Source organism: Bos javanicus, chromosome 11, assembly GCF_032452875.1.
Source record: "Bos javanicus breed banteng chromosome 11, ARS-OSU_banteng_1.0, whole genome shotgun sequence".
Lineage (NCBI taxonomy): Eukaryota > Metazoa > Chordata > Mammalia > Artiodactyla > Bovidae > Bos > Bos javanicus.
Genome location: NC_083878.1, coordinates 71,520,480 through 71,547,967, shown reverse-complemented (window position 1 = coordinate 71,547,967; position 27,488 = coordinate 71,520,480). Strand labels below are relative to the sequence as shown.

The following is a 27,488-nucleotide window of genomic DNA, read 5'->3' as shown; positions in this document are numbered from 1 at the left end:
GTAGGTTTGTGTCTGTGTCTATAAATAAAACAGGATGTTGACTTCCTCAACCCTTCCTAAGAGTGTCATACTATTGGCAAATCTTCAGTAGACCCATTTTGCTCTCTCTGGACTTTCACATTTTCTCTTCTTTACTGTTCTCCATGGCTTTAGTACGGGTAAGGGAAGATTGACAGTGTGCAGTATTTATTTGAGGGGATGGTCGTCCAAGCAGATGAGGACCAGTGGATGGCACTTGTTGATCATCCATAGACACCCCATTGATTCAGATAAATTTGGATTTTCAAACTCTTGTTTGAAATGTAGACTTTCCTTGAGAATAGTGAACTTTATACTCTTAGTGTACATTTAACCTAAATAGTTATTTGAGATCATGCTTCTGCCAAAAATCTTTGGGAATTGGGGAGATTGCTACAGACCAGGAAAAGGAGGCTTTTTTTTTTTTTTTAAAGAAGCTCCCCTAGGGCATGCCTAAGGTAGTCACAGACTTTCCCAGTTCATGGACCATCAGGACCACATCTGTGTTGAACTTTGAAGATTTTCTATACTACTTAGTTAAGAAGTCAGCTGTTGTCTTTGCCTCCTTCCAGTTTTAATACAAAGTACACCCAGTACAGTTAATACAAGTTCTGACAAGCAAGCTTTTTTCTTGATCACAATGGAAACTATTTGAATCTAGCAGAGTATTCTGGGACACACAATTGTCTGAATTGGACCACACCTCTGGTCCAAAAAAGCTGAGAGGGCTGTTTTTTTAATTTCTTCTTTAAAACAAAAAAAACATGCAGGTTAACTTGGCCTGCAGGCTCCTAACAAGTTAGTGAGGGAGCTGTACAACTGTGGGGCCCCATCTCTTTAGTAAACAGTGGCTCCCTAGTTCATAATGGCATTCCCTTCTAGGCAAGGAAAATTGGTACTTACATAAGAAAGGATGAAAGTACAGTCATCTCTCAGAATCTGTAGGGGATTTGTTTCAGGACCCCGGGAGGTTACCCTAATCCTTGGGTGCTCAAATTCTTTATATTGCTATAAAGTGACACAGTATTTAAATATAACCTGTACACATCTTTTAGTGTACTTTAAGTCATCTGTAGATTACTTATAATACCTAATACAATATAAGTGCTATGCAAATCATTGTAAATAAACACTATGAAATTAGCTTCAGGGCAAATTCAAGTTTTGCATTTTAGAGCTTTCTAGAATTGTTTTCCCCCAAATATTTTTGGTTTGTAGTTGGTTGAATCTGTAGATCTAGAACTCTTGGATACAAGGGCCAACTGTAAGGTTAAGTTTGAAAAGGCATTGCATTTTCTTATTACCATTTCAAATTAGAGCTACCTTAAAAACAAAGTACGTTAGTATGTATGTATGTGTGTGTGTATGCACCGACCAGCCCAGCTTTTTCCTCAGGTCCATCACTTGTATTTGTTTACAAGTCTTTGTGTTCTGCAGTTTTTGATAGATATGGAAAATCACTTTATTTGTTCAAATACAGCGTTTGTATACAGCGTTTGCTGTTGTAGTTCAGTTACTGCAGTTACTGTAGGCAGCTGATCAAATAGAGTGCTTTTGGCCTGTGATTCCTATAACTCTAATAAAATCTTTATTTTCACTTCATTTGAATAAGACTGTCTACTTCCATATTGTCTCATGGCTTTTTCCTCATTTGCTGTATATATTTTATAAATTACATATTATAGATTATTACTGGAGAAGGCGATGGCACCCACTCCAGTACTCTTGCCTGGAAAATCCCATGGACAGAGGAGCCTGGTAGGCTGCAGTCCGTGGGGTCACTAAGAGTTGGACACGACTGAGTGTCTTCACTTTCACTTTTCACTTTCATGCATTGGAGAAGGAAATGGCAACCCACTCCAGTGTTCTTGCCTGGAGAATCCCAGGGACGGGGGAGCTTGGTGGGCTGCCGTCTGTGGGGTCTCACAGAGTCAGACACGACTGAAGTGACTTAGCAGCAGCAGCAGCAGCAGCAGCATAGATTATGACATTTAATTAAAATATTAAGGTCAAAAATTTCATCCCTGTTTTTTATAAAATTTTATATTTGAAATGTTTATGGAGATAACTTCTGTTTTAGTAATTTAACATACAGTTTAATTGGAGGTCATTTCAATCCTAGATGTCCACTTAACATTTTTAAAAAAATATCTTATCATTTCATTTTTTATGCTATGTATCTGTACCATGAGCTTGCAAAAGATAGATTCAGTACTTTATTTATCTTTGTATCATCAGTACCTAATTTAGATGATCAGCAGTGTTTTTCAGCTCGACATATTCTTTCATTAATTGCAAATTGGTAGTGGGAGTAAATGACTGAGAAAATCTATAAGTATTCTCTCAAATACTATCATCTTTCATTTTCAGAACCTGAGCAAACCTTTCAGCCTTTAGGTTTTGGAGACAAACACTAAAATTGCCCAGAGTTTTGTCTACTTACTGACAATAGAATTAAATATAATTAATGGGAGTGGAGAGACTAGTTAATTATAAAAGTACAAAAATGTTTGTAATACAAAGTTTAACTTTCTGTATTTGAATATCTTCTTACAGCATATATAAGTAAACTTTTTGCTCTTTAAGGATGAGATCCTTAAGAGAAGACTGCTACTCTTTGTTCCTATGTTTTATGAATTTAAAATACTTTTATAGAGTATATAAAATGCTATTAAAATTGTAGTAACTTTTGGTTTTTATGCTGTGGTATAATTATCCTTGATTACAGACTTCACAAGAGGTAGTGTATGGAAGAGCTGTTTATCTCACAAACATTTTCACATAAGATTCTAGAACTTACATTCTAAGAATAAAGGCTCTTCTTTTTGAGGTAATTTAAACCTAAATGAATATTATTTCAGAGAAAGATGAACTTTATTTTAAAAAAGGACAACTGTCTTTGGTTTTGAAGTACAAATATTTGTTAGCATGGATAGTTCTGAATACCCAGAATGCTCCCAATGTCTAATTTGATCATATCGCTTCAATTCTTTTCCTAACCTCCCTCCCCCTCTTTAATCCCACCCCAAAGAAAATGCTCAGAAAATACAACAAAGGTGCCAGACACTATTATCAGACTTCTTTTCTTTACTTCACTAGAGTTTCAGTATCTTGAGAAGGAAGGACAGTCTTAAGTGCGGTTTTCATCAGATTATTTGTTCAGTTTCTCAGTCGTGTCTGACTCTTTGCACGGACCCCATGGACTGCAGCACGCCAGGCTTCCCTGTCCTTCACCATCTTCCGGAGGTTGCTCAAACTCATGTCCATTGAGTCGGTGATGCCGTCCAACCATCTCATCCTCTGTCGTCCCCTTCTCCTCCTGCCTTCAATCTTTGCCAGCATCAGGGTCTTTCTAATGAGTCAGCTCTTTGCATCAAGTGGCCAAAGTGTTAGAGCTTCAGCATCAGTCCTTCCAATGAATATTCAGGATTGATTTCCTTTGGGATTGACTGGTTTAATCTCTTTGCTGTCCAAGGGACTCTCAAGAGTCTTCTCCAACACCACAGTTCAAAAGCATCAATTCTTGGTGCTCAGTTTTCTTTGTAGTCCAACTCTCACATCCACACACGACAACTGGAAAAACCATAGCTTTGACTATACAGACCTTTGTCGGCAAAGTAATGTATCTGCTTTTTAATGTGCTGTCTGGGTTTGTAATAGCTTTTCTTCCAAGGAGCAAGTATCTTTTAATTTCATGGCTGTAGTCACCATCTGCAGTGATTTTGGAGCCAAAAAAATAAAGTCTCTCGCTGTTGCCATTATTTACCCATCTATTTGCCATGAAGTGATGGGACCGGATGCGATGATCTTAGTTTTTTAAATGTTGAGTTTTAAGCCAGCTTTTTCACTCTCCTGTTTTACTTCCATAAGAGAGGCTCTTTAATTCCTCTTCACTTTCTGCCATAAAGGGGGTGTCATCTGCACATCTGAGGTTATTGATGTGTCTCCTGGCAGTCTTGATTCCAGCTTGTGCTTTATCCAGCCTGGCATTTCACATAATGTACTCTGCATGTAAGTTGAATAAGCAGGGTGACAGTGTATAACCTTGACATACTCCTTTCCCAATTTGGAGCCAGTCCATTGTTCCATGTCAAGTTCTACTTACTGCTTCTTTCCCTTCCATTATTAAGTCAAGACAATTCATTACTAATAGAAAGCAAGGACGACTACTAGGTTTCTGGCTTGGGTAACCGGGTAGATAGTGGTGCCTTTTACATAGATGGGGAGGATAGGGAGGGAGAGGGGTACAAGTTTGGGGTGGGATGCAGAGGTGAAGGGTTGACTAAGAATTCCGGTTCTGACACGTTAATTTGGAGCTGCCTAGTAGATGTTTGGGCTTCCCAAGTGGTGCAGTGGTAAAGAATGCACCTACCGATCCTGCCAATGCGGGAGACACAAGAGATGCAGATTCCATCCCTGGGTCAGGAAGATCCCCTGCAGTAGGAAATGGCAACCCACTCCAGTATTCTTGCCTGGAAAATTCCATGGATAGAAGAGCTTAGTGGCCTACAGTCCAGGGGGTTACAAAGAGTTGGACATGACTGAATGACCGAGCACACGCACACAATAGATATTTAGGTCAAGATATTCAGTAGACAGGATCTGTAAGTTAAGTCTGGAGTTTGGAACAGAGGTTGAAGTGGAAATGTAAACTTGGAAGTATTGCCCAGATGTATTGGTAATTTGGATTGTTAAAATAAAATTCCTTTCCAAATCTCTTGATACTTGAAAAAATAAAACAACTTGGAAGTTTTTAGCACAGAGACATTGCTTAGACGCATTGGAATGCCTGGGGTCATCTGAAGAGAAAGTACAGAGACGGAGTAGTCCAAGCCCTGAAGATTATTTAGAGGTCTTGCAGAGGAAAAGCAATCAGTAAAGGAGACTGACAAGGGTGGTTAGTAAAATGGTAGAAAACCCAGGAGAGAGTGGCATTGCAGAAGCTGAGAGAGGAGATGGCCCAGAAGAAAGCGCGGTCAACTGTGTCTATTGCTGCTGAGCACTGACTGAGAGGAAGATAGTGTTAAAATATGATGGCTACATTGCTTGTTCTTCATTTATTCATTTGTTCACTTGTTATTCATTAAACAAATGATTTTCAACTCAGATCTTAAAGTTATTAATATTTGCAACTTGAACCAGTTTTTCATCTCTTATTTTTGTGTCAGTTGAACATACAAATTGACATATACTCTCAAATAAATTGGGGAATATTTATCTCAGTTTCTCTATCAAATTATCAATATTTTCTAAGCAATAGAAATTTATAGAAGGGAAAAATGACAATAAAAACCATTACTCAAAAAGGCATCAGGTGTGCCAAAGTGGCCTCAAAAAATTTCAGGATGTTGGATAATTGAGAAAGGTGATAGGCGGATGGAGGGTGGAGGATACACAGGCACTTCTTTTGTATTTTATGTGTTTCTTTATATGCATAATTGATAAGTTGGTGTTAATTGTATCTGTCTGAACTATTTCATTAAATGGAAAAAAAAACCTTTTACACGCACGTCTAGAGAAAGTCTTCAGAATTTGATGATGGCTTCAGTGACAGTGTTTCTTCATTTTCTTTTTTGTTGTCATAAAAATAAGGCAGAAATTAGAATAAAAGGTAAATAAAAGCTCTTTGTTTCCTTTATTAGGAAATATAGCTTACTAAAGAAAAGTTTTATGATTACTTATTGAATTGCAGTACAATTTTATTTATGTAAACTTTGTTCTGTATAGTAAGTACATTATTTCACTGTTGATAAGTATGACCAGTGTATTTGTTTTTTTTTAACAGGATAAAACCACAAAAAAGTTCAATAATGTGTACGTGGGAGAGATCCAGGAAATCTGAGTAACTCCCTTTGTATATATTTCTAAATAAAATTTTGAGCTCTAGATCCTTGGTCAAGTATCTTTCCTTCATAATTCTTTTCATGGGAAATTCAGAGTCTAATTACATTATTTGGATTTACAGTGCTTATTAAGGAATATGATTCTCTGAGAATGTAAGCACCCCCTTTAATTTGCAGTAAAGATGGATGGATTTAATTTTATTGATTGAAACAGTGTCAAAGACATTAGAAGATAAAATGCTTTACTTTTTTATTCTCAGATGGACCCTTTTGAAGAAAGCAGAATTATCCTAATGTTTTGTTCACAACGGCATAAACAGTAAAAGTTATCTTCTCTGTTTTACAAATATGTTACCCAAAGATCAGTCATGAATCTGGGCTGATAGTTAACTATGTACTAGAGGTATATTTCTATGGATTTACTGTACATTTATTTGCATAGTAAATTCTTAAATAGCTCCTAACTACAGGAGCTCATTTTTTAAGGAACCCTTCAGCAGTCCTTTTATAAAATGAGTAACTTTTTATAAGTACCAATTTTTAGGTTGGATTTTTCAAAATAGTTAACACTGAATGCCCTGTATTTTATTTGTCCTTAATTAATCATGTTTTCTGGGAATGTTAAGAAACCTGTCTGAGTTTCAGCCTTCTTATTTTTAATTCCAGAATTTGACTAGATAATCTCTGAGGTTCATCCTTAAAATTCTGTGATGCTCATTTAAAAATAACTGTGTCATACAGCATTTAAAAAATTATTAAGGGCCTGTGAATTATTAAATGAAAACAATATTGGAACATTGCGGGGAAAGTGAGTGTGATCTCAGTTATGTAGATGGACAGTTACATAGTCTGTCTATTGGGCAGACTACTTGGATGAGGCAGAAAAATCCATAAACTCCTTGCCTAAGAGGGAAAAAAATCTCCAGAACTAGTGGAAGAGATGGTACTGTTTATAGATGAGCTATCTATCAGCTGATGGTTTTTTAAACAATTGTGGTAAGATATATATGACAAAATTTTCCATCTTAATCATTTTTAAGTAGTATAGAGTTCAGTGGTTTAAATGCATTCACATGGTTGTGCGGTTATCACTGCTATCCATCTTCATAACTCTTTTCAAGTTGCAAAAATGACACTGTGCTCACTAAACAATAACTTCCCATTCTCCCCTCCCTTCAGCCCCTGGAAATCATGGTCACACTTTCTGTCTCCATGATTTTGACGACTCTAAGTATCTCATATAAATAGAATCATATAGTGTTTGTCTTTTTGTTAACTTGCTGATTTTACTTAGCATAATGTCCTCAGAGTTCATCTGTGTTGTAGCATAATGCAGAATTTCGTTCCTTTTAAAGGCTGAATAATAGTCTAATGTATATATGTGTGTGTTTGTGTGTATACACTATATTTTGCTTATCTGTTCATCTTTCAATGTATACTTTGGTTCTTTCCACATTTTAGCTATTGTGAATAATGCTGCTATGAAAATAAGTGTACAAATATCTCTTCAACACCTTGCTTTCAGTTCTTTTGGGTATATACCAGAAGTAAAATTGCTGGATCATTCAGTAATTCTATGTTTAATTTTTTGAGGAACTGTCATACTGTTTTCCGCAGCAGCTTTACCATGTTACATTCTTACCAACAGTGCACAGAATTTCAGTTTCTCCACATCCTTGCTAATACTTGTTGTTCTCTGTGTTTTAGAGAGAGGCCATCCTAATGTGGGTGAGGTGGTGTCTTATTGTTTTGATTGGCAGTTTCCGTAATGATAAGTGATATTGGACATCTTTTGATGTGCTTATTGGTCTTTCATATATCTTCTTCGAGGAAATGTCTGTGTAAGTCCTTTGTCCATTTTTGAGTCAGGTTATTTTGTTTTTTTGATGTTGAGTTTCAGGCATTCTCTCTATATTCTAGACATTAGTCCCTTATCAAATGTATGCTTTGTGAACATTTCTTCCCTTTCTCTGAGTTGCCTTGTTATTCAGTTGATGCTTTTGATGCAGAAAATTTAAAAAATTCCTAATGGAATCAGATTTGCCTGTTGTTTTTTGTTATCTGTGCTTTTGGTATCATATCCAAGAAATCATTGCCAAAGCTAGTGTGAAGCTTTTGTCCTGTGTTTTCGTCTAAGAATTTTATTGTTTTAGTTCTTACATTTAGGTTAATTTTTTGAGTTAATTTTTGTATATGGTATTAGGTAAGGGTGAAACTTCATTCTTTTTCGTGTGGATATTCCATTTTTCCAGCACTTTCTGTGGTAATGGTTATGAATAACAGTAAACAAAACAAGTGATCCTGTTATGAGAGACCAATCCATGCCCTTGATTTTCAGGGCCCTGTAGACCACATTGTTTAGAGCATGGTTCAAATAAAAGAAAATTGCTTTTAAATCCTTGTAAAATTACCTTGACATTCTCATTTTTAGTAGCCCTCAACAAGCATATCAATTTCATTATTTCAGTGAATTCCCTGGTTGATTAGCTGGTGACTTGATTTAGTAAACATTTGTCAGGATATGTCTTCCCTGGAGATATACTAAGCTCGGAGTATGTAAGGCATCTTTTCCTCATCCAACAGTGTTAAGTTAGGAAAGTGTTGTGGTAATATTATGAGTACAATTGTCTAAGAACATTAAGAACCTTAGTCTGGATCTTTTGTAACCATAAAAGGCAATGTGTCATGCTTTCCTGTTTTGCATGGATGAGAAGGGAGTAAAAAACACCAAAAGAATTTTTATTGCATAGAAATATTTCCTTCCTAGCAAGGAGTGTGTGAAGCAATAATGAGCCTAAAAAACAATCTTATATATTAATAGTAAGGGGAGAGAAAGGCAGGGAAACACAGTACAGCCACACAGACTCGAGGGCTGATCATGAAACTGCTGATTCCAGCCAGGGTCCCTTCTCCCTCCCTGCACAGCACTTTACTTTAACGTGCATCTTCTCACAGCCCTCTTAAGATGGGTTGGATAAGTTGTAGCTTCCTCTGTTTAGAAGAGGAACTTGTCAGAGTCTGTGGTGCAGATAATTGATGAAGACAGGCTAGAACCACACTTCCCTAATTGCCAATCTGTGGCTAAGACCAGAGGAGTGTCCTTTGTGTTGAGAAATTGTTTTCCATGATGCAGATTGCTCAGTACAGAAGATGTCATTTTTAGTGTATTCAGTGGTAACTTGATCATCATAGACTGTCCCCACGAAATACCATCAGTCCACCTGAACTGAGGGTTTGAGCACAGCTTGACGTGGTCATCACACCTCAGCACATCTTAAGAGCACACATTTTCCACCAGACTGATTCACACTGGGCGCTTCTCACATTGTTAATGACATACTGCTCACACTTCTTTTATTACCATTTCCTTCATCTCGTTCCTAGAAGAACTTAGGTTGCTGAATTGAAATGACTGTGAATCTCTGTTTACACCGAATTAGAAGAGGCCAGTGGCTTCCTGAGTTTGTTTCAGACCCATTGCCTTTCGGTAGACAAATCTGCTTCGTTCTCTGGGTTGGAAATGATACAGCTACTGAAAAGGTACAGGAATTCTGTCAGGTACTCTTCTAAAGATGTGTTTATGTGCAGTTTATTTTTTTAAACAATTCTGCACTGTGTATAAGAATTAAGGTAATAATACCTTAATATATGTTCTTACATATTGTTGTTGTTTAGTTGCTAAGTTGTATCCAACTCTTGTGACCCCATGGACTGTAGCCTGCTAGGCTCCTTCTGTCCGTGGGATTTCCCAGGCAAGAATACTGGAGTAGGTTGTCAGTTCCTTCTCCAGGGGATCTTCCTGACCCAGGGGTCGAACCCATGTCTCCTGCATTGGCTGATATCTTTTTAGTAATGTATCTTTTTAGTAATGAGTTATAGTAACAAAGTGAAGATAATCTAAAATTATTTATTTTCTTCTGAGATGAGGAAATAAATCTTGAGACTAAACAGAGCTGCCTAACATTTTGTTGGTGTGACGGTGATGTGTCCTTGGGACATGATTGTGGAGGAGAAAATAAAAACCAAGCCATTCACTCTGATACCAGTGATTTGAAAGTGGAGAGCAGTTGTTCTTCAGCATAATGCATTTTTCTGTTTTAGGTTAGAAGTGTCGCATTCCCCGGGAAGATACTACAGTGCATTCTCAATGCAGTGCAACTGTGTGGTGTGAATTCTCTGATGTGGTTGAGAATTGGTATTGCATAGCTTTAAAAGATATGTTTTAAAGATAAAAGAATGAGGAACAGAAATGTGGGAAGAGGGAATACTTTATACCATCTTAATTCTGTTAGTGGTTAAGAACAGCAATGGCCCAGTTACCCCTGGGTTCCAGTCCCATCTTTATCACTGACTCTGACCATGGGCAAGTTATTTGACTTATTTATGCATTTGTGTCCTCTTCTCTAAAATGAATGTAATATCTCTTTCATAGTCCAGTTGTAAGGATAAAGTTCGATAACTCATGTCCACTTCATTATAGTCTCTTACATGTAAGTCCTCAGAAAATTATTCTTATGTCATTTCTTCACTCCTTTATGTAGTTTCCCTCCTATTCTTAGCTTCTCTCATAGCTCAGGTGATAAAGAATCTTCCTGCAGTACAGGGGACCCAGGTTCAATCCCCAGGTCGGGAAGATCCCCTGGAGAAGGGAATGGAAACCCCCTCCAGTATCCTTGCCTGGAAAACACCATGGACAGAGGAGCCTGGTGAGCTGCAGTCCATGGGGTTGCAAAGAGTCGGGCACGACTGAGCGAATAACACTCTCCTCCTATTCTAAGTGAAAATTGATTCTTCCCTCTTCTGTGGAGGTCTCATTTTCCCCCCTTACCTTGACTTGTTGAAGAAGTATTAAAATGCAATCCTTTGTCAACCTGTACCATTCTCTTCCTCCTTACCAACTTTGGATGTGAGATGGTGATCCATCCATCATTCTTCACCCTGCTATAGTCTTTCCACCTTCATCTCTGCTTCCACTGCCCCTTTTTGCTGTGCCTTATACTCATCATTGCTTCTCTGCTTCTAAGGTTCTCTCCTCTGTTTGCAGAGTCTTGAGCTACTGCCTCTTCCATCCAGGTCTGTGCCTTGAGCCATTCACTCCCTGTTGTTGTTGTTTAGTTGCTAAGTCATGTCCAACTCTTTTGCAACCCAATGGACGGTAGCCCATCAGTCTCCTCTGTCCATGGAATTTCCCAGGCAAGAATAATGGAGTGGGTTGCCATTTCCTTGGGGATCTTCTTGACCCAGAGATCGAACCCACGTTTCGTGTTTGGTAGGCAGTTTCTTTACCACTGAGCCACCTGAGAAGCCCACTCACTCCTAGACGCTAATCCCCTCCCCTTCCTGGTCCCCAAAACCTGCTTCACTACCACCTCCTGCTTCACTACCACTTCACTATCACCTAGCCATGCGCTTGGTCTGCTGTGTGCTTTCCCCCTTTTTACAATCTGATGGTAGAATAGTATGGGAGAAATTTCCAGAACCATGCTGATTTGGTCCACTACCAATTTGTGATTCTAATTTCACTTTGGGCCCTTTTTGTGGCTCAAAAATTTATCAATTCTTTAGCATATTTTCTGCAATGACTGAAAATATATATTCCATTTTCTCTGTGCTTCCAGTTCTAAGTAGCCATCCTTCCTCTTGGGAAATGATTTTACCTGTTACTTCATGAGATTATTGATGTTTCTTGCTACTGTGTATGTACGGTCATGATCCCTGGAAAACTCATAACAAAATGTTACCTGGCAGCATTGTATCTCTGAGGTCTGATTGAACCTTTAAGTAACCAGGTATCTAACTCTTGCCTTTGTCTTAGCTTTAGAAAGTGGCCATCTTTGACATAGACGATGTTTCCTTCCTTGTATGTGTGTATTCAGTAATTTGATGAACTGTGTTTATTGAGGGCACTGTCCCATGTTCGGTAGTAAGAGATGTTAAAAAGAGAGTAAAACACATGCAGTTTTTACACTTGTGCTAACACTTAGAGAAGGTCTAAAGACAGAAAAGTCACAGAAACTACCAAATTGACTAGAATAAGGGTCTGAAAAGGCCTCTGAAAGGGTGTTAAGAGGGAACTCAGAGCTGGGCTTGGAAAAGAGATGTGTCATTTGATGAGAAGGTCTTGCGGAGGACATCTCAGGGATGTGAGTGGCATTCTTGGCTGGAACAGCCTGAGAGCAGGCCTTGACTCTGTTGAGAGATGCGTGCAGATAGGCATTTCTCTAGCAGACAACATAAATGTAAACCCTTGTAGAAGCTTGTACATAGAATGTATCCATCATTTTTTTCTGGGTGTGTTGAATTGTATTTGAAAGTAGAACTTGGAAGGGCTCCATAACCTAGGCAGTTCCTTTCCTCCCTTCTAGTTATAGGTCTTGAGGGAGCCAAGGGGTATGTGGAGGGGAGGATGTTTATTTTGGTTGTACACCTTGGGTGTCTCCATTTCAGGTGGTTTCCTGAAGAGAGAGTGTTGATGCCTTTTCATGTGCTGTTGACATTTTAGTCTGTTGCTGAGGAGAATAATCCTAGAGATTTGATCCATTGGAGGAATCCAGGAAGCCTAAGTGGTGGACTCTGACAGCTGGTCTAGACCGGTAGTTTAGGGGCCGTGGTACATGAAAACAAGGCCTAAGAATCCCTTCTTCTCATAGTCTGTTAGGAAACCATGATAAAGAAAGAAACCCAAGGTAAACTTTAAAGTGTCCCCATTTTTGACACCTTCCCAGTCCTGTGTACTTTATTTTAAAAGATAGACTATGTATTTGGGCTTGCTGGTGTCATTTTACTTAGTGTAGTGTTAGAAGCACACCAGACTAATCTCTTTTTTATTTTTGTTTAAAAAAAGAAAAAGAAGGTTGCTCTTACAGACTGAAGAATAATAAATAGTACTAGGACCAATAAAAGGAAGACATTTCAGTCCATTTTTACAAGAAATAACACTTTCAACCTTTCCACTTTGTGTATTTCCCAACTTGAATACTGCTCTTAAATGTCATTTATAATCAGCTGTAACATAGGGAATGTTTTAAATACCACATTTCAGTTGGAGATGAATAGAACATAACTTATATTGTGTTAACAAATACATAAATTGCTCTAAGGTGCATATTAAGCTTTAATGGGCAAAGAGATAAATATTTTGTGTCTGTTAATGTTTAACTCAAGTAACAGTAAATCTCTAAAGTCTACCAAATCATGAAATCATTGCACAATGCATGGTGCATTGTGAATGTATTCTTCAGAAGTGATTTATGCATCTGACTTTTATGGCACTGAATTTCAAAACCTCATAAAGAAGTCTTTTAGAGAAATGTCATGCTGACCTGTGTTGAGGGAGAGGTAAGATTTGCCTGTGTGATCAGCTTCATACCAACTTCACTTTCAGAATAATAGATGTAGTTGAAAAGTTACATATTGCTGATATTCAATAAGTATTTGTTAAATGAATTAATTACTTGAGTCATGTGTTAATGATTTCTCTAAAATTTGAGCTTTTTAGCCCCAATAACTGAAAGTTTATTTCTCGTATATCATATTATCATTCTTTCCTTCCTGTTGGGCAAACCGAAGAGAATCTTAGTGTTTCTGGGACTTTGCCTCAGGATCATCACAAACTACTTGTATGTACTTTAAAAATTCATATCATGGCATCTTTAATATATGGCAGTTTTAATATTTTGGCATCTCCTACACATTGATTTATCAGGGAAAATTATGTCTTTATTTTACTTTAAATGAAGTACTGTTTTCAGAGATGATTTCCTTAAATCCATCTGCACTGAAAAAATGTAATTGATCTGACATTTTGTAAAGGTTTCATTGAATTATATTCTTGTCTTATGCTGTGCAAGGATACATACGTATACATTTTCAGCTAAGATTGGCTTTAGGATGTGTTAAGGAAAAAAGATAACAGTACATATTTTATGATCAATATATTTTAATTAGTCAGTTTTCAAATGAGCTTGTCCATCTGTAAATTGTAGATAGGATATGCCCAACTGCAGGAAAAAATGATTTAGCACTTAGACAAATAGAAGAAAGCATTTTGGATGTATCTGTGTGAAGCTCATATCCACATGGATATGGCTGGTTTGTGTATGACCCAGTGTTCTAACACATTGACACAATCCCCAGTACAAGGAAAAACTTGACTTGGGCTTTAAAACACAAATACTCTTTGAGTTCATAAAACAATTTTCTTTTTTTTCCCCCTTCCTAACTAAATTAATTTAATTATTTATTAACCACTGTGAGTAAATTTGGACCCTGGAGTAAACATGCCTCCATTTTTGAGGAGCTTACATTTTCACTTTACCAGTGGAAGGGTTTATCAATGAATACTTGTTTAATGCATGTGGACACCTGTTTCAGGGTTAACAGTTGTTTTTATTTTAAGTTTAGCATGGCATGGCATGTAAGTTCCTTTTGTGATTGATTGAGGTGTTTTTTTTTTTTTTTCTTGCCTGAAGGAAAGCAAATGTTTAAATATGCTTTCAAGGGCCTTATCTATTTTTCTAGTCTTGTGATTTTATAATTTAACTACTGTAAAACTTCTTTGAAATAGTAAAACAAGTACTTTGGTAGAGATGTATTTTTCTCCTCTTCAAATGAATAATTTCAAAAAAGTTCTTAGGACAAGCACAAAAATGCACCTATAAGTCTCAAATAAATTGCATTTTCCTTGATTCCAACATGGTTTCTTGAATTGTTTCTAATGGCTTCATATATCTTAAAAATATCTGTGTAGTCAGCCTACTCTCCAAATTGTTGTTGTTCAGGTGCTCAGTCATGTCCAGCTCCTTGCAGCCCAGTGGACTGCAGCATGTCAGGCTTCCCTGTCCTTCACTATCTCCTGGAGTTTGCTCATACTCATGTCCATTGAGTTGATGATGCCATCCAACTATCTGATCCTCTCTCGCCCCCTTCCCGTCCTCCAAATTAAGAGAAAACAAATGTTGACTTGGTTTTCCTCTGCTCTGCCACTGTACTTTAGCAACTTTTTGATTTATTTTTCTTTCAAGAATGCAAAATTAATTTTAATACCTGTTTAAGCAGATCTTCTCTGCAAATTAGCAGAGAAGCAACCCTGCTGTTCGAACAAAACAAAAAAGTCTACTCATGTAATTCATCATAATATAGTTGCCTGTTCATTTTGTCCTTCTTCAGTGTGGATAAACAGAAGGTGAATGTGTAGGCAGTTGGGACCCTTTTGGCATGGAGACTCTTATCTTTCTAGGAAATTGTCTTATATTTTTTCTTTGAAAATGTACTCCATTTCATTTTCTTTGTTCTCTTTCTCTAGAACTCCAGTTTATTGGAAATTAGACTTCTGGATTATATTTCTTTCCTTTTTTTTGGTTATGCCTCTCCTGATTCTCTTTGCTTTTCTTCATTCTACTTTCTGGGAGGTTTTTTTTTGTTTTTTTTTTGTCGTTATCTTTTCCATTGATATTTTAAACTTTGCTATCATATCTTTAGGATATTAATTCTGTGTTTTTTTATTTCAGTTTTTCTCTGAGTTCTTGTTTATGTTGGAAGCTTTCCTTGAAAACCTGGTAGTTCTTTTATATTTAAGAATGAGATATTAAGAGTCTAAACAGAAGCTGTGTCTTGCAGTGGGTGGTGGTGGGGAAAGAGAGATTGACTTTGTGTTTGTGTGTGTGTAGGGAATGCTTCGGAGAAGGCATTGGCACCCCACTCCAGTACTCTTGCCTGGAAAATCTCATGGGCGGAGGAGCCTGGTAGGCTGCAGTCCATGGGGTCACGAAGAGTCGGACATGACTGAGCGACTTCACTTTCACTTTTCACTTTCATGCCTTGGAGAAGGAAATGGCAGCCCACTCCAGTGTTCTTGCCTGGAGAATCCCAGAGACAGAGGAGCCTGGTAGGAGGCCGTCTATGGGGTCGCACGGACTCGGACATGATTGAAGCGACTTAGCAGCAGCAGCAGTAGCAGGGAATGCTTATTGAGGACTCAGCTGTGGAAAAGATCAGGCAGTGAGCACTCTTTTTCACTTGGAGATACTCAATGGCCAGAATCAGTAGGTGCTTCTGGAGGAATTTTTAACTTTTCTAGAGGGTAATATTTTGTCTCCTGCCTGGAGACAGAGGAGAGGTGTGAGAACATAGAGACCCGACTGCTGACATTCTAGGAGTGAATTTCTGGTTTCAGCTCTGTGATGTGAAGAGTACGAACAGCCTAAGACCCATCCTTACCACAAGAAAAATGCTGGACAGACAGATTTTTGTGAACCTATCAAAGAGCCAAGGTCACAAAACAAATGACCACCCCCAAATCTGGAAAGAGACAGGGGCCTTCAATAGATAAGAACATAAGCATTCTCTTATCTGAAGTAGAAGTCACTGCATGGTGGTAGGACGATGGAACTAGAAATTTTGATGAATTGCTGGAAGCCAAGGCTGTTGAGAACCTGATGTTTCTGGGGCCCACAGCCATAAAAGAACTCTGTTCCTCTTTTGCAATCTTATACTTAGAAGATTCTCTCCTTTTCTTTTGGCTTGTTCTCATCTAGATGTTTAGGATCATAAATGGCTAGTATTCTACTGAAACTTGTCGTTTGGGTGCATAAAGTGGTGACAAGCATAGTTCTTTATAGCTGGACCCCAGTGATGGCCCTAAAGCTCTTTCTTAGGGTCCCCTCCCAAGCAGCAGGGCTTTAAATTGAACTGCTCTGGAGCTGCACATGTGGAAGACGATGGCCCGTGAACTCCTGCAATTATTCTTTCTCCCAGGTGAGGAAACTTTTCAGGGCAGGGTGACTATTGAATTCCCAAGAGATTCTGAGCTCTTTGATGCCAGTGGTGCTCAACCCTGGCTACATTTGAAGAGCTTTCACAACTCCTAATTGCTTAGGTCACACCCAAGACCAGTTAAATCAGAATCTCTGGGGCGGGGTCCCAGACACCTATAGTTTTTTAAACTCTCCAGATGATTTCAAAGTCACTGTTCTGAAGGACAAATTAAATCTTTTCATTTCTGAGTAGCCCTCTGTATCTTCAGAGACAACCTGGAAAAATAATCTCTGACTGACTGTATCTCAGTACACACCTGGTAGGATTCTATAGCCACTTTATACCCTGTGGCTGATAGGCCACACTCATTGTGTATCTGTGTGTGTATATCTGCCTCGATGTGACAAATCTTCTGTTTTATTATTGTATCCTAAGTATCCAAAATCACTGCAGGTGGTGATTGCAGCCATGAAATTCAAAGATGCTTACTCCTTGGAAGGAAACTTATGACCAACCTAGACAGCATATTCGGAGAAGGCAATGGCACCCCACTCCAGTACTCTTGCCTGGAAAATCCCATGGACGGAGGAGCCTGGTGGGCTGCAGTCCATGGGGTTGCTAAGAGTCGGACACAACTGAGCGACTTCACTTTCACTTTTCACTTTCATGCATTGAAGAAGGAAATGGCAACCCACTCCAGTGTTCTTGCTTGGAGAATCCCAGAGACAGAGGAGCCTGGTAGGAGGCCGTCGATGGGGTTGCACAGAGTCGGACACGACTGAAGCGACTTAGCAGCAGCAGACAGCATATTCAAAAGCAGAGACATTACTTTGTCAACAAAGGTCCGTCTAGTCAAGGCTATGGTTTTTCCAGTGGTCATGTATAGATATGAGAGTTGGACTATAAAGAAAGCTGAGCGCCGAAGAATTGATGCTTTTGAACCGTGGTGTTGGAGAAGACTCTGGAGAGTCCCTTGGAGTGCAAGGAGATCCAACCAGTCCATCCTAAAGGAGATCAGTCCTGATGTTCATTGGAAGGACTGATGTTGAAGCTGAAACTCCAGTACTTTGGCCACCTGATGGGAAGAGCTGACTCATTTGACAAGACCCTGATGCTGGGAAAGATTGAGGGCAGGAGGAGAAGGGGACAACAGAGGATGAGATGGTTGGATGGCATCACTGACTCAATGGACATGGGTTTGGGTGGACTCCAGGAGTTGGTGATGGACAGGGAGGCCTTGCCTGCTGCAATTCATGGGGTCGCAAAGAGTTGGACACGACTGAGCGACTGAACTGAACTGGAGTGTCTAGAACAGTCCCTGTCCTAAAAGGTTATCAAAGATATTTGTAAAATTAATGAATTCAGCTTTTTTTCTTTAAAAGGGGGCATAGACTGTTAAATGGTCAAAACATCATTCCACAGTCTTGATTGTTAAGGGCTGTACCAGCCTAGACTGTGTGGCCTTCAGTGAGGAAAGACCTTTCCCTTTCCCGTAATGTGTGTTTTGAATACCCATGGTTTGCAGAGGGCTATGACGGCTGTGATAAAACACATACCTTTGACACTGTGCCTCGGAAGAACTAAAACTCAGAGAGCCAAACCTTTAGAGAAATAACAAACTTCTCAATACAAAAGTGAAAAATCACTGTGAGCTGGATTCATTTGTCCATTTAACAAGTGGGTTTTGACCATCTCTATCTTGTACTCATTGTTCTAACTATAGGAGGCCCTGAGGTCAGTTTAACAAATTCCCTGATATTGGTCAGTAATTTAAAAACGTAACTTTAGGGCCTGATTTTCATTCTTTTCATAGTCATATTTTGGACCAGAGCCCAAATAATGGATTTCTGGCTCTTATAATAGATGATGAAATCTGTAATTGCACTTGTAGTTTATAGTAAACAATCTGATGAGAAAAAAAGTGGATATTTTTATTATCCTTATTTTATAGATGAGGAAACACTTTTTAAAAATTATTTATTATTTATTTTTGACTGTGCTGGGTCTTCGTTTCTGTGAGGGCTTTCTTTAGTTCTGTGAGCGGAGGCTACTCTCTTCTTTCTATAAGCAGGCTTCTCACTGCGGTGACTTCTCCTGTTGTGAAGTAGTAGCTCTAGGTGTGTGGGCTTTAGGAATTGAAGTTCCTGTGATCTTAGAACAGTCTCAGTAGTTGTAGCGCATGGGTTTAGTTGCTCCAAGGCATAGGCTGCTACTGCTAAGCTGCTTCAGTCGTGTCCGACTCTGTGCGACCCCATAGACGGCAGCCCACCAGGCTCCCCCGTCCCTGGGATTCTCCAGGCAAGAACACTGGAGTGGGTTGCCATTTCCTTCTCCAATGCATGAAAATGAAAAGCAGCCCACCAGGCTCCTCCATCTGTGGGATTTTCCAGGCAAGAGTACTGGAGAGGGGTGCCATTGCCTTCATATGGGATCTTCCCGAATTAGGGATCGAACCTGTGTCTCCTGCGTTGGTAGGCAGATTCTTTACCACTGAGCTACCAGGGAAGCCCAAGATGAGGAAACACTTTTAATGTACTTCGAGTAACTTGCCCAGGTTCATAACCAGTAGTAGGACAACGGATTTCAATCTAGGTCCTCCTGTATCTTCAAATATTCAGAGTAAGAAGCTTAGTATTTTGCTTGTTACATTATGGCAGATTGGATTAACTTTGTACTTAGTGCAATGAAGTTACTGTTAAAAATTTAGTTACAATAAATCAGTTTCAATGCCATTAATATTTGTTTTGAAATCACCCAACAGCTATCCCTTTTAAGCTCTGTGGTGTTTTTGTGTGCATGTGTGCGTATGTTTAATGAGTTAGCATTATTTTACAGGAAGATGTGACCTTTTGAAGGTGCCTTCAGATGAGTTGGCAGAGCCACTCATTACACTCAGGAAGGGTTTTTCAGTCTCCAGTGTTCAAATAATCTTGGAATAATTTTTACCTGTCTTTGTTAACAGGGATTATACTTACAACTTCTTAACTCCTAATACACGATTAAAAGGTAGTAATCAAGAGATGGCCAAATGACAGAGAACTTGTATCTGGCACAAAGAACTTAGGTCATTGAGAAAAGTAAATTGCCTCTTCCAGTTTCTATTCTAGCTGTTGTTTTCATGTCCTCATTGTCTTTCCTGAAGATTTCACCTATCAGAATATTTAGTTTTAGACTTGAAATAGATAGAAATGGTTCTAGCTCAGGGTGCCTCCAAGGGGGTTGTTTTTCTTTAAGATCTCTATTCTTTAAGACAGATGTATCTTCTGGTTTATCTCTGGAAGATATTCATGTGTAAATTATACATATAGCCAAGCAAAGGACCCACGGCCAAGTAGAGTCATTTTGTTTCTGGAATTGGAGGGCAAGGGTAAAAGCCCAGACTTGACATTTGCTGTGAGCGCAACCTTGAGCAAATTACTTAGCTTTCTGAACCTGTTTTCTTACCATGAAGATTAGGATTGTACAATTTGTGTTTCTGTATTCCTGGGTTTTGGGAGAATCAAGTGAGACATGTGTAAACACACATTCTTAACTACCAAGTGCTGTGTAAATGATGGACTTTATTGTTTAAAATCTACCATGGTGATCATGTCGTTTTCCTCACTCTTTAGCCTTAATAAAATATTTTCCCCCTGATACTACCTTTATATTTTAGTTTTTCAATTTCATGTAAAGATATGAAAGTAGTCAATTTGTTTTCACGTACGTTCTGCTCTCCATCAGTACTTCTTGTTTTCCAGTCCTAAAACAATTAAAATGCAGCCAAATGTCAATTAAAACCTTGCTTTGATTAAAAATGGTGTAAAAAATGCTATTTTCTTTAATTGAGTTTTTTTTTTTTTTTGTAATCAAATGGATACATGATACTTAGGTGTTACCTGCTCGGAGTTTCAGTGTTTTCTGTTGAACTTGCCTGGGAAAGTAGGGGTGCCCTTCCTGGTAGGGGTGGGGTTGGGGTAGGGCCAGGGAGACTAGAGTGTATCTTGGATGACTGTAGGAATGGGAAGTAGTAGAGTTTCATTGCTGCTTATGGTGTGAATGGAGCAGTTTTGTTTCTCAGAGTCAGGGAAGCATGTGTAAAGATACAAGCAGTAAGTAAATACAAATCTCTGATGTTTAACATCATCCTGAATTGCTTCCTTGTCTCTGAAAGATAAATTATTAGGACTAGGGAATATGGAGTTAAAGTGAAATATGGCTTAGTTTTCTCCTTATGCTACCCTGGGAAAATAATTTTGTCAATAAAGGTGTGTGTGTGTGTGCTTTAGTCACTCAGTCGTGTCTGACTCTTCATGAACCCATAGACTGTAGCCCACCAGGTTCCTCTGTCCATGGGGATTCTCCAGGCCAGAGTACTGGAGTGGGTTGCCATGCCCTCCTCCAGGGAATCTTCCCAACCCAGGGATCGAACCTTGGTCTCCTGCATTGCAGGTGGATTCTTTACCATCTGAGCCACCAGGAAAGCCCAAGAGCACTGGAGTGTGTAGCCGATCCCTTCTCCAGGGGGACTTCCTTACCCAGGAATCGAATTGGGGTCTCCTGCATTGCAGGTGGGTCTTTACCAGCTAAGCTACCCTGGAGGCCCCAATAAAGGTGTACAATATGCTTATATAATAATTTCTCTAATTGTCTTACACGTAAAATTTAGCAACCATTCTCTGAATTTGCCATTTTCAATCTATGTGTTGCTAAAATCAGCTGTAAATTTCAGCCCATCAGTGTAGTAGTAGAATTGGTTATTATGAGGCCAGAATAACTCTACCAAAACCTACTAGGATACTGCAAAAATAGAAAATTATAAACTGTTATCCATCATGTGTGAGCACACAGAAAGCTTTAACGAAATATTAGCAAATAGAATTAAATATTATATTTAAAATGATAATAATACATCATGACCAAGTAGAATTTTTCCCTGGAATACAAGGTTGATTTAACTTCCAAAAAGCAATGTAATTAACTGTGTTAACAAAGAATAAAAATATGATCACTTCAGTAGAAACAGGAAACACATTTGACAAAATTCAATACCCATTCATAATGAAAGAAAAGGAAAGCTTAGTGAACTATTAAGTATTAATAGAAGGTAACATCTTCAGTCTGATTCAGGGCATCTGTAGGAAAACCGTAAGTAACATCATACTTATGATGAAATGTTGAACGTACTAAGCATCAGGAAAAACACAAGGATGTCTGCTTTTACTACTTGCATTCAACATTGTATGGGATGTGCTAATCTGTGCAATAAGGCAAGAAAAATAAATAAGAGACACAACGATTGAAAAGGAAGAAGCAAACATGTATTTGCAGACATTACAACTGTGTGTGTAGAAAATCCAATAAAATCTACAAAAAGGCAATACCTTTACAAAGGGTGAATTTAGCAAGAGCATAAGATACAAGGTTAATATTAGAAATAATTTATTATATTTAAATACACTAAGAGAAGAACTAGAAAATGTAATTAACAACAACTTCATTTAAAGCAGCATCAAAAACATAAAATAGTTAGCAATAAAATTAATTAAAAATGTAGAAGATCTCTACACTGACATCTATAGGATATTACTGAGGTAACTTATAGACCTAAAAAAATGGAAAGATAAAACATGAGGTAGACCCTGGGAATCTTGAAAATACCCCACGATGCCTTGAAACAGGGGCCTGGGGGAAAAATAGGTTAGAATGGGTTCCTAAAACTGCCATAGTACTCTGTACCTAAGCAATCAGTCTTAATCATTATATGGAGCCTCCCTCAGCCCCTCCCTCCGTCCCTCCTTCCTTTTTTCCCTTTGTTACACACACGTGCTCACACAGACGCACACTATCATACCTTAATCACTTGTACTTTTATTTCTGCCATCCTCGTGGACTGTGAGCCCTTATAGGTTCAGGATCATAGGATCTTATCTTCTTTGTCTTCGTATTCTCAATATCGGGCTTAGTCTCTCTGGCACGTGTTCCCTGAGTAAGCTGTGCAAAATACGTTTTGCTGGTGTCATCTTCAGGCTGTTCTTTTTGGTTTCCATTGAAGTATAAAATGGCAACTTTTGAGGAACTTAGTTTAAGATGTGATTTGTCCCTGTTGTATTTAGTCTCACTGAATTTTAATCATTAACAGATCTTTGGGCTATTTTGATCCAGATTTGAAGAGTAATCTTTCTATCCATTGTCTGCATGTACTTTACCATCATGAAACGCTCATAAAGAGTGTTTTCTGTGTTAATCCCAACAATTTCCATGTGGTAGATAGGACATATACTATATATATATATATATTTTTTTTTTTTCCATTCTCAGGAGGAAATTGAGCCAGAAGGTAAACAGCTTGCACTGGGTCTTGTGGCTAGTACCTAGTAATGCTGGGAGGGCTGAACCCATTTCTTTTTTTAAAATAATTTTTGACCACACTGCAGAGGCATGGGGAACCTCCCTGACCAGGGATCAAACCCATGCCCCCTGCAGTGAAAGCGTGGAGTCTTATCATCAGGGAGGTCCCTGAACTCATGTCTTTTTATTTCAAATTCATTTTTCTTTACTCCACCATATCACTCACCACCATCTTAGTTGAGCCATTTGCCCCTCTTTTGGAGAAGACAGCAAGTCAGCAACATGGTGTCAGCACTCTGCTTACTTTATTCTCTGCATAACCACACCTTGCTTTGGGGGCCAAGAGCCAGCTATTGTGTATACTTGTAATGACAGTAAATATAGAACATTAATTTCCTTGTGGTTTCTTTTCAATATTTAACTTCTCCGTAATTTAGTTTTTTTGTAGTGTAACCATTCCTTTGTTTGTTTACTTGTTCATTCTTTTATCCGTCCAGCAAATGTTTATTGACCATCTACTGTGTTTTTCAGGTGTTGAATAAAACTGGGGCTGAGCCCTCAAAATGTTCACAGTTAGTGGGGAAACAGATAAGAAATCAATTACTATAATAATTAAGAGAGAAAAGCAGATTACCTTGTGAAATATTTTAACCAGTCTGAGAATCAAACATTAATACTGCTATTAGAGATTGACAACATGAATCTATGGCAAACTAGGGGGTGGGAGGGCTAACTTACGAAATGATAACCAAATTCTTATCTGTCCTGAGCCAGGTTGAGGAACACATTGAAATGTCCAGCAGTATTTTCTGGCCTGTTCAGGGCAGGCCCAGGTTAGATCACCAGAACAATGAGCTGTCCCTTCTCAAATTTAATTTAAGTTTTAAATCAGATTTGAGAGTTTTCTATAAAAAAATTAAAAGCAACTCAAATATCTATTTTTATGTAGAGAAAGAAATGACAACATTATATTTAAATTCAGTATTAACATCTGTAATGAGGATAATTTAAGGTCTGTACAGTAAATGCTTTGTTAATTCAGAGACCTACTTTTTAGTCTTGGTCATAACTATGCCTGGCCCAGGTAGGTACTCAGTAAATCTTCATTAAATATTTACTTTAATTAAAATTTATTTCATAAAATAAATTGAAATTTCAATTTATTTCAATAAATTTCCATTTATTTTTCAGTAAATTTAGAGGCATTAAAAAAATCTAAATATAAGTAGAAAGAGAAGATTGTGTTAGTCACATAATATAGTGTTTTAAGATACTCCTCTTGGTCTGACGTAAGTATTCAATTTTTAAAAAAATAATAAGCTTTAAGCTTTCTTACAAATGAAGAATCTGATGAATATTTGGTTATAAGTTAAATGTAGGTTAAGTCATATAATTACAGAATGTTAAGAGTAGAAAAGCTTTAGAAATGATCTAGTCCAATTTTAAAGTTAATGTAAATAAATAGATTCTGAGTCATTTACATGACTCAGAAATTGAAATATATAAACAGGTACACATTGATAAAAAACTCACTGCCATCCCATTTTCCTGAGCCCCATTCACCTTCCAGTTCTCTATAGACAATCACTTTTATTACTTATTCTTATATATCATGGACAAGAGGAACCTCGTGTGCTATGGTCCATAAAGTCACAAAGACTGGTACACAACTGAAGCAACTTAGCACAGCACAGCACACACACGTTTCCTTCCAGGATGTCTTTATACCAGTACATGCATGTGCATATATGCAGTCTTACCTATCCTTCTCATACAGGTGTCATACCACATACACTACTCTGCATTTCAGAGTTTTTTTCCTTAACAAATGTATTTTGGCAGTCTTTTTATGCTCCCGTATAGCCCCCTGTTTCTATGTTTTTCACACATGCCTAGTAGTTTATCATGTGAATGTATCATGGCTTCTTTAATCATCCGCTGGAGACACCTGATTGTTTCCAAACTTTGGCTATTATAAATAAAGCTGCAGATGAATAACTTTGTATATGCGTTATTTCCTGTATTTGCTGGTATATTTGTAGGCCAAATTCCCAGAAGTAGGATTTCCAGGTCAAAGGATAAATGCATTTGTTATTTTGGTGGGCAATGGCGAGTTTCCTCCATAGTCATCACTCCATTAGGAGTGACAGAGTGAGGACATTTCTCCAGGAGATCTTTCTAGACCAAGTTTTGGTCAGGTGCATGTCTTCTGAGCTCCCATAATACTTTTTGCCTCCCGTAGCAAAGCCTTTATCACATGTGCTGTAATTGTTGATTTATTTACCTGTCTTTCTGACTACATGTTCATTACTATAGTTTTGATACTTAACACAGCACAGAGCCTGATGCAGAGTTGATACTCAATAAATATTTGTTGAATGGATGAATGGAAACAAGTTCAGTCTTTTGATTTATGGTCCTCCTTCCTTCCTACTTTCATTTTTTCTCCTTCCTCCCTCTTCTTGACCACATGAAATCAGGCAGGACCCATATCATACACCGAAAAATCTGGGACTAGCTGGGGAGATCAGTGGGGAGATGGGAACAGGAGGCAAAGCTTTGTACCCAACCCTGGCCTAATTGGATTTTCATAATTTATTCTACTAAGTAGTTATGGTTGTGATACCTTAAAATGGTCTTTCATTGCCTAATTAAGCTATATATATTTCCAGGGTTCATTTTTCTTGGACCACTTTTTCAATTAAATTCTGTTGATTGACTCTTTTTCTTGATATGCTATGGGTAGTAACCTTACATCACATGCATCACATCTTACCAGTCTACTCTCTCTGTCTTTAGATGTCTAATATCATATTGCATTCTATTGGTATGTTTGATATTTGATATATTTAGGGGAATAGATATTTTTATCATGGAAAGTGTCTTGTCTGTGATAATATTTTACTTTTGGGGGAGCAGTTTTAAAGTTCTCTCTCTCCCGTAGTTGGAATAAATATGCTATTCTAGTTTCTTCTACGTGTATTTTCGCTCTTTAGCTTACATGTATGAATGAGCTTAAGGCTCTAAGTTACTTCTTTGCATTTGGGTTCACTTCCCAGTTGCTCAGTAGCACCTTTTCCTCTCATAGGATTGCTTTAGCCTGGTCATTATTTATGAATTCTATTCTGAGTTTTTTCTGCTTTAACTAATACCCTGTCTTTCTTTAAGAAATAATTTTCCTTTTGTAACAATTTAAATAGTTGGAAACCACTATCATAACTTCAGTGTTTTTCTTTTGGTGTTTTTCCAACTTTTCAGACAGATGTGTTTTAGTACCAATATCAAATTCTGTAAAATCAGTATTTTATTTAATCTACATAATAATTTGGGGAATGTTGTCATCTTTACTATATTTAGTTTTCCCAGCATGGAGCAAATTATATTTCTCCATTTATCCATCGTTCTTTAATTCAACTATCAGACCTTATGTCATTTTGAATAAGATGTCTCTAATTTTCTGATTTAAATTAATACCCACTTACTGAAATTTTTGTCATCGTTATGAATGGGGTCTCTTCCACTGCATTTTTTAGCTGTGGCCCTTGTTACTTAGGCCCGTAGTAGTTTCAAATGGCTTTTTATCCTGCAGTTTTGCTGAAGTCGTTACTTTAAATAATGACTTAGTTTTTTTTTTTTAATTTTAAATATTTTTGTGGATTTTTTTTTTGGTTCTGATTTTTGTTTTTTGGCCATGCCACACAGCATGTGGGATCTTAGTTCTCTGACCAGGGATCAAACCTGCACCACTTGCACTGGAAGCATGGAGTCTTAACAACTGGGCTGCCCGGGAAGTCCCAGCTAATTTTAGATTGATCTTAGTAAGTTGTATAACCATGTAATTTCACAACATGATGTTGAACTATGTCATATATAAAACATTTCTTCTTACCTTTCTATGTTTGTACTTTTTAATCCTTTTCCTAATACCTAATGGTTCATTCAGTGAAGTAACTATTAATATCTTCACTTCCCTAAGAACTAGGAAATAGGGGAATCAAATTACCCTGTGAAAGCTGTAGCCAGCACATAAACAGATGAAGATATTAACATGAGATATTCTCTTTGGGAGGTGAAATGGACCCCAGATGAGCGATATTACACCTGTTTGAATGTAATCATGTATCTGGAGAAAGAGTGTATCAAATGAAAACTAAGGAAAGAAGAGGAAAAAAAGATTACTATAGAGTCAGTTTGGTAGTAACTGTTCCAGTCTTATCCAAGATAAAGGAATGGGTGAATTTTGAATAATCTGAATTATTGCAGGATAAAAGGCTATTTGAATCTACTACAGACCTATGTGCCATGGGCCACAGCTAGAAAATGCACTGGAAGAGACCCCATTTAGAGTTGGATGCAGGAGGATGTTGCTTATAGTCTAAGCACTCCTAGTATCCCACTGGCCCCACTGACAGGATTATTCCTACGGTGAGCTTGACGCATCAGGCTTTATTAAAATGCAGTTCCTCTAGCTCACCTGGGTTGCCTGGCAGCCCACATGGGTCTTTCTCATGCAAAGAGCATGCGGTGATAAAGGGGCTTGAA

At 38.0% G+C, this 27,488-nt stretch overlaps 1 protein-coding gene and 1 pseudogene across 5 annotated transcripts in view; both read left to right on the top strand.

Annotated features, from left to right (window-relative positions):
• BABAM2 (BRISC and BRCA1 A complex member 2) overlaps window positions 1-27,488 on the top strand; it is a 438,330-nt gene that overhangs the window by 176,602 nt on the left and 234,240 nt on the right. The window lies entirely within an intron of this gene.
• Window positions 9,411-27,488, top strand: part of LOC133256450 (BCL2/adenovirus E1B 19 kDa protein-interacting protein 3-like) — a 48,014-nt pseudogene continuing 29,936 nt past the window's right edge.